The following is a 10,989-nucleotide window of genomic DNA, read 5'->3' as shown; positions in this document are numbered from 1 at the left end:
TACGACCAGTTACATCACTAACTTGTGCGACCGTATTTGAGCAGTAGTACTTGAAATTTGTGTTCCAGGAAACTCATCGGGAGCCGTTTCGGGCCTCGGAACCAAAACCATCAATTAATCTTTAGCTTGTTCCCATCACATTCCAAAGTGTATAGTATAATTAAGTGCAAACCTTGTCACACCTAGTACGTATCAAACCTGAATGTGTTCCCGCTATGTAGGTTTTAGTACTAGTGCTAGTACTAGGTTATAAAAAGGGGAACTAGTACCTAGCCAAAAATCACTCTACCTCTTACTCATAAGTCTTTCCTGTTCGCCTGTCCCTGCCATGGCCGGTGTGCAAAGCTCTAGGCCGAGAACTACTCGTAACAAGGGAGTGGCAACCAAGGCCGCGGAAGAAAAAGAGGGCTCGCCGCCTTGCAGAGACCTCGAAAGATCTGTCACGGGAAGGCGAGGGCTCCCAGGAGCGCCCTAGCCACGAAGGCGAGTGCTCCCAGGAGCGCCCTAACCACGGAGGCGAGTGTTCCCAGGAGCGCCCTAGCCGCGGAGGCAAGGGCTCCCAGGAGCACCCTAGCCGCGGAGGCGAACATGCCGAGCTGGCGGCGCTAGATTCGTTATCCCTCGACGACATGCCCGGTTAGCTCAATAAGCAGGAGGAGTTCACCGACGGCTTGGTGGAGCTGCTGAAGGAGAGCCTCGACGACATGCCCACTGAGCTCAATGAGCAAGGGGAGTTGACTGTCGGCTCGGTGATGCTGCTGAAGAAGAGCATTGCCTCAGGTAAGAAGGCGACTCGCAAGATCCAGCAACTTTAGGAGGACAAGGCGAAGTTCTGCCACGAGCTCGACCTGCTGCAGGAGGAGAACACCGGCTGGAAGAAGCTGCATGAGAAGAGTAGTTCCTTGATGAAGAAGCTGCATGAGAAGAGTAGTTTCTTGATGAAGAAGCTCCGCATCAAGCACCCGGCTGCTGTCAAGGTACGTAATGCGGCCGTGGAACAGATGATGAAGGGTCGCGTCGAGAAATCTCGCGTCATGGATACAATGAAGAAGATGGCGGAGGAGGCGCGCAAGGAGATGCAGGTCGTGGAGGCGATGAAGAAGCAGTTACGACTCTGCAGCCAGCAACCCTTCATGTAGTAGAGAGTAGTGCCGCAGACTTGTGTGCATGTCTTCCTTCTTTTTTGGGGGTGATAATCTTCCTTCTTCTTTTGCTCCTGTGTTTCTTCTTTCGCTTTGGGTGTTTCACCGCACATGTCATGTTCTCTTCGAGGCATGAATAGAACAATGCTAACGATGAGAAGCTCCGTGGGATTGATGACTAGCAAATTAGATCATTTTTATCGCCATATGGCACTGGGATGTCGTGCTTCATGCTCCTCTGTCATACTACTACTCCCGTGGAAAACTTGAGTATACCGCGCGGTTCTTTACTCCTCCTCAGGTCGTCGGCAACATTTATACGAGCAGTCAAATCACAAGGCCCCGCCTTCCAGCAGTAATGAGCCATCAAATCACAAAGGCCCCCGCCTCTTGTGAAACCGACCAAGCGAGATTGCCCCGCCCTCTATCCTTTTAAAAAATGTATACTTTTGTACAGTAGTAGTATCAATGGATTGCGCCATGGAGCAAAACTAACAAGATGAAATTAAAGAAAAAAGGTGGTACATATAGAGAGCGCCGTCGCCAAATTATGCATATAGTATTATTAAAAAAGCTAGTATGTGCTTAAATGGGCTGATAAATTCTATTAAAGAAATTAGCATACCTATTTAATTCTTGGGTTCTTATTATTTATGCCAGTAGTTGTGTATCACTACTTAGTTTTTCCAGTAGATGTTACAACTACTAAAAAATGCCATCGATCCGTGAGATGCTTGCTCAAAATGCAATTAGATATCTCGAAAATGCCATCGTTGCGTTAGATGTTTGCTCAAAAATGCTATTAGACATTGTTATTTTCACGTCAAACCCGTTGACCATGTTATATGACAAAAATAAGCCGACTCTCACAATGATAAGTGTGGCCCCGCTTGTCAGGAGTAACCAAGCGAATAATTTTACAGGAAAATAAGAACGCTGTTGGGATCAAGTAGGCCTCACACTTTATTGTACTGAAGTGAGATAGAGGGAGAGCTCGCATGTTGGTCCATAGGTATTTATGTCATTATAACATGACAAAAGATATTTGAGTCATGATAATGGTGTCCAGCACAACACACCCCTCAAATAAAACTAAGCCCCCTGAAATTCTTTGACAACTAAACTGTTGGCTATATGATGTTGGCCATATATATTGTACGTATATAATGTGAAGAAACGAGTGGTAGTACTACCAACTAAAAGATGAACTATAATAAATACAAGTATGTACGTAGTGAAGAGTTAAAGTAACGAGAAGGAACATAACATAGTTCTGCTGGGGGCTCAGCATAACACACCCCTCAAATAAAACTAAGCACCCTGAAATTAAACTAAGCAACTAATCCGGTAGACACTTCATTACAACCACCATGAGCAACGACATTGGCACCTTACTCGGACTCCTCGTCCACGTGCTCGACTTCATCCTTGTCCCTCTTCCTCTTGGCCGATACTTATTTGCTTGAACCACACACTTAGCTCTCACTCTTCATCCAACCCTTGTAGATATTGAAACAAAGGTAGGCATCCGTTGCAGCGTAATTGATGTGGTGTATATCTAGTACATTCCACTGCGATGCACGATGAAACTTGGGCGGAGGTTTCCTCAGTTTACTGTACAAAGGATCAACCATGGCTGCTGCCAGGGTCAGCATTGAAGGCTGACGGTAGGACACTAGCACATTCCACTAGAGGTCAAAGGGCTCGCCTACAATCAGGCCTATCCGATGTAGAACTTCTTTATCGTTCGTAAAGTCTACAGAAACGAATTTGACTTTGTTGCCCCCGAGGAAGTTCTTCAAATCCTCGCACTCAACACTGGCATAGCATATGTGGTAGACCAAGCACAAGTTATGCACGCAAACCTAGATCAAGGCGGGGTTCTTCCTCTCTTCCTCCTTTTGATTCTTCTCTTTTCCCAAGACTGTGGTGTACTCAACATATAGCCCAGCGACCCACTCATCATTTGACTTTTCGAACATGCATCTGAAGCGAGCAAGGCATCCTTTCCCCGTCGTGGAAGAACGGGTGTAGATGACGTCAAACTCATCCCTGGAGATGGTTCTAACCTTGTACTCATTGACGATCATGGAGATTTGGGACGCCATGGATTTGGGAGGAGGGTTAGGATTAGTGGAACTGTCATAATGTGAAAGGATGGGACGACTAGGAGCGAACTGTCGTAATGTTAAAGGACGACCAGGGACGAGTAGGAGCGAACTGCTAGCGGTTTTCCGATTGTAAAAATGCTGAGTGGGGCGTGCGAACGGCAGGGTAGTGTGCTTGCCAGGAAAACATAAATGGATTCATGCATAGTACTATGGGGGCCCAATTAGATGTCATGTCTACTAGATGCATCTGTGCGTTTGCACGTCAAGTGTTGGGAAAATTACAGGTAATACCAACCTTTCCGTGCTCCCATGATACGGGCTTCCGAGAGCCCTTGGATCTGAGATCGAACGGTTGCATGGCGTGATTCTAGACCTATGGGTGAATATCCTATCCTGGAGGGTTATTCTGCAAATTTTCAGCAACTTAGCATGCGACCATTCGATCTTAGATCCAAGGGCTGCCAGCAGCCTGTATCATGGTCGCGCCTACCATGACCGTCGTCTCGCTCAGGCGGTTGCGCCCTTGGAGATTTCACATGGTGCGTTAGGCTATCCGATGTTGTCATATCATACATAGTCATCACTTAGTCACTCATACAACAGTTTAGCTATAAGGTTGGCTATAAGAGTATTTATTTTACTTCTCTCTATCTCTTTCTTCGTAGTATTTATTGCTTTTGCCAAGGAGTGACCTCTTCCAATGAAATGGTGCTTAGATGAGGTGCTAAGGGCATTAAATGGCTTAGCACCTCAAGTCCCCAATGCATAGGTGCTTAGTTCTTATCTATAGACTCAAAATTGTCTTTTCACCTAGGCACACGCGCTTACCACCACTTCTTCCTGGGGTCACCAAACTAGTCTCTCTCTTCTTAATTAACTTGCCACATCAGAATTTATGCCTATGTGGCAGGCTTAGCACCTGTACGAGCAAGTACAATAGTGGGCTATAAGTCCGCTTACATGGCATTTTTGCATATGTGGAGGAGAGAGGCAAGGAAAAAGTGGAGGAGTGGGCTCTCATGCAAGATCCAGCCTCTACACGCGCTCCTAGACAAAAGAATTTAATACAAGGAGAGAGATAGAGAGAAAGTGAGAAAAACCTTATAGCCAACCATAAAGCCAACCCTATTGTATGACTAATAAATAATACTAGAAACTTTTGATGACATGGCATGTTTATATGCTCATGCAGCACGAGTATTAACCATGCTCTACGTGGTGGAGCATTGGGAGAGGCACATGTATACCATGGAGGTGGTCAGGATTAGGGACACTCATGCCAGTCATAGCGCCGTAGTTAAAATAATAATGGCAAGTCAAATCACGGGGCCCCACCTGTCCAGCAGTAACTCGTTGTCAAATCACACAACCCTACGTTTGCAGCAGCCTACTCCCTCATCTTCTCGCTTCTCTGTTGAACCGACTAGGCGGAACTGCCCACCTACCACGCGGGAAAAGCCCCGCCCTCGACTTATAAATAGTATAATTTTGTATCCATGGATTGCACCATGGATCAAAGCCTTAATAAAACGGCGGTACACGTGTATGGAGTATACAGCACGCCCGTCGCGTTCGCGTCGCACCCCAGACGGTCGGTCGGTCTAGCATGACGCTCTCCGAATGGAACGCGTGTCATATTGCATTTGTACACACATGTGGGACCGCAATTGAGAACCGACCATAGGCACACTCCCCGGCCCCACAAGTCGGGTGAGTTAATAGAAGAGAGAGACGAGCGATAGTATTGGAGCAGTGTTGTACATGTTGGGAAACGTAGCATGCAATTTAAAAAAAACGATCACGCAAGATCTAACTAGGAGATGCATAGCAACGAGAGGGGGAGAGTGTGTTCACGTAGCCTCGTAGACCGAAACCGGAAGCATTAAGTTAATGATACGTCTCCAACGTATCTATAATTTTTGATTGTTCCATGCTATTATATTATCTGTTTTGGATGATAACAGGCTTTATTTTATACTTTTATATTATTTTTGGGACTAACTTATTAACCGGAGGCCCAACCCAAATTGCTGTTTTTTTGCCTATTTCAGTGTTTCATAGAAAAGGAGTATCAAACGGAGTCCAAACGGAATGAAACCTTCGGGAACGTCATTTTTGGAACAAACGTGATCCAGAGGACTTGGAGTGGACGTCAAGCAATCAACGAGGCGGCCACAAGGCAGGGGGCGTGCCTACCTCCCTGGACGCGCCCTCCACCCTCGTGGGCCCCTCGTTGCTGCACCGACCTACTTCTTCCTCCTATATATATATATACACACCGCAAACATCCAGGAGCACCACGAAACCCTATTTCTACCGCCGCAACATTCTGTACCCAAGAGATCCCATCTTGGGGCCTTTTTCCGGAGCTCCGCCGGAGGGGCCATCGATCATGGAGGGCCTCTACATCAACTCCATGGCCTCTATGATGATGTGTGAGTAGTTTACCTCAGACCTTCGGGTCCATGGCTAGTAGTTAGATGGCTTCTTCTCTCTCTTTCTCAATACAAAGTTCTCCTCGATTCTCTTGGAGATCTATTCGATGTAATCTTATTTTGCGGTGTGTTTGTCGAGATCCGATGAATTGTGGGTTTATGATCAAGTTTATCTATGAACAATATTTGAATCTTCTCTGAATTCTTTTATGTATGATTGGTTTATCTTTGCAAGTCTCTTGGAATTATCAGTTTGGTTTGGCCTACTAGATTGATCCTTCTTGCAATGGGAGAAGTGCTTAGCTTTGGGTTCAATATTGAGGTGCTCGATCCAAAGTGACAGAAAGGGAAACGACACGTATTGTATTGTTGCCATCGAGGATAAAAAGATGGGGTTTACATCATATTGCATGAGTTTATCCATCTACATCATGTCATCTTGCTTAAGGCGTTACTCTGTTCTTATGAACTTAATACTCTAGATGCATGTTGGATAGAGGTCGATGTGTGGAGTAATAGTAGTAGATGCAGAATCGTTTCGGTCTACTTGTCTCGGACGTGATGCCTATATACATGATCATGCATAGATATTCTCATAATTATTCGCTTTTCTATCAATTGCTCGACAGTAATTTGTTCACCCACCGTAATACTTATGCTATCTTGAGAGAAGCCACTAGTGAAACCTATGGCCCCCGGGTCTATCTTCCATCATATTAATCTACCATTATTTCCATTACCGTTTATTTTGCAATCTTTAGTTTCAATCTATATCATAAAAATACCAAAAATACTTGTCTTATTATTATTATCTCTATCAGATCTCACTCTTGCAAGTGGCTGTGAAGGGATTGACAACCCCTTTATCGTGTTGGTTGCGAGGTTCTTATTTGTTTGTGTAGGTACGAGGTGACTCGCACGTGGTCTCCTACTGTATTGATACCTTGGTTCTCAAAAACTGAGGGAAATACTTACGCTACTTTGCTGCATCACCCTTTCCTCTTCAAGGGAAAACCAATGTAGTGCTCAAGAGGTAGCAATAAGGATTTCTGGCGCCGTTTCCGGGGAGATCTACGCCAAGTCAAGACATACCAAGTACCCATCACAACTCTTATCCTTCGCATTACATCATTTGCCATTTGCCTCTCGTTTTCCTCTCCCCCACTTCACCCTTGCTGTTTTATTCGCCTTCTCTTTCTGTTCGCATCTTTTCTGCTTGCTTGGTCGTTTTGGCTAGTCCTTTATCCGCTACTTTGTCTCCCGAGAATGAAGTTCTTAATTTTAAACAAAGGGATGGAAAAAATCTAAAAGATGCCTGGTATAGAGTTTGCAATGCGCAAAATAGATCTACTAGGAAGCAATCTACTTCCGTTCTTCTTCGCAATTTTTATGTAGGCATCACTCCTTGGAATAAATTTATTCTTGATACCATTACCGGAGCAAATTTCTTGGGTAGCCGTACTTTTGATTCTTATAATGCTATGATATATTTGTTTGGCCCACCACCTCTTTTGGTTAATGAAACTATTTTAACTTTGGAACATGTCATGCAACGGCTTGAAATTATTGAAAATAAAGTTGCCACCATAGAGTTAATTGAAAATTTGGATAGAAAGATCCATAACCAAATTACCCAATACGGATCTAAGGTAGGAGTTGCTCTTCAAAATTTTAAAGAAAAGGGACCTATGGTTAATGAAAAGATAGATCAAGATTCCACTAGAACTGATAAAATTGAGGATATTATTACCAACCTTGGGTCAGCCTTTTCTTCCGTGAAAAACACTCCTCCTAATGCTAAGATTGCCAAATTTATGTATGTTCCTAAAAATAAGGGTGAAACTTCTAGTAAGGAAAATGCGGACCTCAAATCCATAAGTGTTCACCCCAATTTTCTCACCATCCTTAAGGAACCTTTTGCTACAAATGTTTTTCTTGATTTCATGCCTAGGAGTTTGATAATCAATAAAAATAAAGAAACTCCTAAAAGTTATAGGTGTATTATTGAAGAATTGCCTACCAAAGATGACAATACCTAGATCTATCCTTGCTTTTATGCCTAGCTAAGGGCGTTAAACGATAGCGCTTGTTGGGAGGCAACCCAATTTTATTTTTATTCCTTGATTTTTGCTCCTGTTTAGTAATAAATAATTTATCTAGTCTCTGTTTTGGTTGTGTTTTTGTGTTTAATTAGTGTTTGTGCCAAGTAGAACCATTGGGAAGAGTTGCGGAAAGTCTTTTTGATCTTGCTGTAAAAAACAGAAACTTTAGCGCTCACAAGAATTGCTGCCATTTTTACTGGAGAGTGCTATTTAGTTAATTATTTTTTCATATGACTAATAGATAAATTCCTCACGTCCAGCAATTTGTTTTAGAATTTTTGGAGTTCCAGAAGTATTCGAAACCTACAGATTACTATAGACTGTTCTGTTTTTGTCAGATTCTATTTTTCGTGTGTTGTTTGCTTATTTGGATAAATCTATGGCTAGTAGTAGAGTTTATGAACCATAGAGAAGTTGGAATACAGTAGGTTTAACACCAATATAAATAAATAAGAAGTTCATTACAGTACCTTGAAGTGGTGGTTTGTTTTCTTTTACTAACGGAGCTCGTGAAGATTTTCTGTTAAGTTTTGTGTCGTGAAATTTTCAAGTTTTGGGTAAAGATTTGATGGATTATGGAACAAGGAGTGGCAAGAGACTAAGCTTGGGGATGCCCAAGGCACCCCAAGGTAAAATCCAAGGACACCAAAAATCCTCAGCTTGGGGATGCCCCGGAAGGCATCCCCTCTTTCGTCTTCGTCTATCCGTAACTTTACTTGGAGCTATATTTTTATTCACCACATGATATGTGTTTTGCTTGGAGTGTCTTGTATGATTTGAGTCTTTGCTTTTTAGTTTACCACAATCATCCTTGATGTACACACCTTTTGAGAGAGACACACATGAATTGGAATTTATTAGAATACTCTATGTGCTTCACCTATATCTTTTGAGCTATATAGTTTTTGCTCTAGTACTTCACTTATATCTTTTAGAGCACGATGGTGGTTTTATTTTATAGGAATAATTGATCTCTCATGCTTCACTTATATTATTTTGAGAGTCCTTTAGAACAACATGGCAATTTTCTTTTAGGCATAATAAAAACTTTCATATAAGTGCATTGAATACTAAGAGAAGTTTGATACTTGATGATTGTTTTGAGATATGGAGATAGTGATATCAAAGTTGTGCTAGTTCAGTAGTTGTGAATTTGAGGAATACTTGTGTTGAAGTTTGCAAGTCCCGTAGCATGCACGTATGCTAAATATTGTGTAACAAATTTGAAACATGAGGTGTTATTTGATTGTCTTCCTTACAAGTGGCGGTCGGGGACGAGTGATGGTCTTTTCCTACCAATCTATCCCCCTAGGAGCATGCGCGTAATACTTGGTTTTTGATGACTTGTAGATTTTTGCAGTAAGTATGTGAGTTCTTTATGACTAATGTTGAGTCCATGGATTATACGCACTCTCTCCCTTCCACCATTGCTAGCCTCTTCGGTACCGCGCATTGCCCTTTCTCACCTTGAGAGTTGGTGCAAACTTCGCCGGTGCATCCAAACCCCGTGATATGATACACTCTATCACACATAAACCTCCTTATATCTTCCTCAAAACAGCCACCATACCTACCTATTATGGCATTTCCATAGCCATTCCAAGATATATTGCCATGCAACTTTCCATCGTTCCGTTTATTATGACACGCATCATCATTGTCATATTGCCTTGCATGATCATGTAGTTGACATCGTATTTGTGGCAAAGACACCATTCATAATTCTTTCATACATGTCACTCATGAGTCATTGCACATCCCGGTACACCGCCGGAGGCATTCATATAGAGTCATATCTTGTTCTAGTATTGAGTTGTAATCATTGAGTTGTAAATAAATAGAAGTGTGGTGATCATCAGTAATAGAGCATTGTCCCTAAAAAGGCCAAATAAAAAAAGGCCCAAAAAAGTGGGCAATGCTACTATCCTTTTTTCCACACTTGTGCTTCAAAGTAGCACCATGATCTTTATAATAGAGAGTCTCTTGTTTTGTCATTTTCATATACTAGTGGGAATTTTTCATTATAGAACTTGGCTTGTATATTCCAACAATGGGCCTCCTCAAGTGCCCTAGGTCTTCGTGAGCAAGCAAGTTGGATGCACACCCACTTAGTTTCTTTTGTTGAGCTTTCATACATTTATAGCTCTAGTGCATCCATTGCATGGGAATCCCTACTCCTTGCACTGACATCAATTGATGGGCATCTCCCTAGCCCATTGATTAGCCGCGTCGATGCGAGAATTTCTCCTTTTTTGTCTTCTCCACATAACCCCCTTCGTTATATTCTTTTTTTTGAAAGTCCCTTCGTTATATTCTATTCCACCCATAGTGCTATATCCATGGCTCACGCTCATGTATTGCGTGAAAGTTGAAAAAAGTTTGAGATTACTAAAGTATGAAACAATTTCTTGGCTTTTCATCGGGGTTGTGCATGATGAGAGCATTCTTGTGTGACGAAAATGGAGCATGACCAAACTATATGATTTTGTAGGGATGAACTTTCTTTGGCCATGTTATTTTGAGAAGACATGATTGCTTAGTTAGTATGCTTGAAGTATTATTATTTTTATGTCAATATTAAACTTTTATCTTGAATCTTTCGTATCTAAACATTCATGCCACAATAAAGAAAATTACATTGAGAAATATGTTAGGAAGCATTCCACATCAAAAGTTCTGTTCTTATAATTTACCTACTCGAGGACGAGAAGGAATTAAGCTTGGGGATGCTTGATACGTCTCCAGCATACCTATAATTTTTTATTGTTCCATGCTATTATATTATCTGTTTTGGATGATAACGGGCTTTATTTTACACTTTTATATTATTTTTGGGACTAACCTATTAACCGGATGCCCAACCCGAATTGCTGTTTTTTTGCCTATTTTAGTGTTTCCTAGAAAAGGAATATCAAACGGAGTCCAAACGGGATGAAACCTTTGGGAACGTGATTTTTGGAACAAACGTGATCCAGAGGACTTGGGGTGGACGTCAAGAAATAAATGAGGCGGCCACGAGGCAGGGGGCGCGCCTAGCACCCTGGGCGCGCCTACCTGTAACGCCCTCGATGCGGCTATATCTCCCACGTGTCGAAGCACGACTTAGAGGCATAACCGCATTGAAAGCAATGTCGCAAGTGAGGTAATCTTCACGCAACCCATGTAATACATAAGGGAAAGAGATACATAGTTGGCTTAC

Source organism: Triticum urartu, chromosome 7, assembly GCF_003073215.2.
Source record: "Triticum urartu cultivar G1812 chromosome 7, Tu2.1, whole genome shotgun sequence".
Taxonomy (NCBI): domain Eukaryota; kingdom Viridiplantae; phylum Streptophyta; class Magnoliopsida; order Poales; family Poaceae; genus Triticum; species Triticum urartu.
The sequence above is the reverse complement of the archived record's forward strand: the minus strand, read 5'-3'. Positions refer to the sequence as shown.